We start from the raw sequence: 1,599 nt of genomic DNA on the forward strand, positions 1-1,599 counted from the left end.
TTTTGCTATGCAGACTCTGAATCACCTTAAGTATATGTTTTGGATATCCTTTATTTTCCATTATATTCCACAGTTTATTAATATAAAATTTAATAATTAATATACATGAAATACATAATTATGTAATAGAATACAAAACAACACAAATGAAGATACCTTAGACATTACACAAAATTTAATACAAAATTACAAATAGTGAAGCTCAGTTACATAATGTAAGGATAATAAAGTAGAAAATTACACATAACAAAAATCAGTTACATAATATAAGTACAAAATGTACAATTTATAAGACATACACTGTTCGAGATAAGCTCGACAATTAATTCACTTGAGATAATATAATATATAGTTAATACACTAATAGGAGAATACATGTGGGTTACAAGACATAAAACATTGAGTAGAAAAAATATACTAGGGTGACTGCACCATTAGTCAGCCTGTTAACAGTACTGTAATACACTAGAGTAGTTTCTGATAAGAAAACAAGCGAATAGGGATTATAAAGAATGGACACTTCGCGTCGGTATCTTTGATGTAGCCAGACCGATTTCAATGACCTTCAAGCCAGCTAGAGCGTCAGATTCTGCTTTCTCCCTAGAGTTGGCGCTGACATCATACCAGCTAGCAGTCGACACAGCGGAAATATAACACATATAATTAATACATCTAGGTACATTATGTACTCAAATAAAATAAATTGGATCCATAAAATAATAAATCCTTCATTAACTGTAATGTCTAAACTCTAGAGTTCCTTTATAATGAGAGTTCAGACGTTGACCCCAACAACAATTAAAATATGTAATGATTTGATAGCGCTGAAAATGGAAAAACAAAACTCTTACGATAAGTAAAACCATATACCTATATTATATTATACAAATATTAAACGAATTCGATACTTAATTTTATAATGTATTATATTATTTTATAATATAATGTATTATATCTGAAATATAAAATATTATTATTACAACTAGTTTGTCACTGAGAAATAAGGAAAAGCTGAATTTATTTGAAGCAAAGCGTTACTGGATTATGCAATAAGGTAGGCGATGTTTGGATCCTGTGCCTTAATTCTATTCTCAATTATTATCTTAGCATATGCTCGATTACACTACCTCTAGCGCTTGAAATTGGAACTAGCCGCTGGCGCACAGAGAAACAAAACACAGGAAAATTCGCTCAGTGTCCATTCTTTATAATCCCTATTCGCTGAGAAAACCATTTAACATTATTTCCTTTATTAATCACCATTACAAACAAATAGTCTAGTTTTGAAATTTCACATAACATAACATTATAACTACACTTTTTGGACTAAAAATAATACATTTTCCTAGTAGTAACAAATTCTCCAGTATTCGGCCACAAAAATCCAATGTCCAGCCAGTTTGAAACCAATATTCAGCCTCTAAACCAAATTTAGGTTAAATTCAATTTTACTGTTAGAATATGATAAAATAAACATTATACATGTACTTTCATTGTAGAGTATTACAAAAAAAATGAAAAGGAATTACAGAAGGTATTTCTGAGGTAGACATTATTGAAACAATATTCCTTTTACAAAAAAAAAAAAAAAAAAAAAAA

Source organism: Periplaneta americana, chromosome 16 (assembly GCF_040183065.1).
Source record: "Periplaneta americana isolate PAMFEO1 chromosome 16, P.americana_PAMFEO1_priV1, whole genome shotgun sequence".
NCBI classification, from domain to species: domain Eukaryota; kingdom Metazoa; phylum Arthropoda; class Insecta; order Blattodea; family Blattidae; genus Periplaneta; species Periplaneta americana.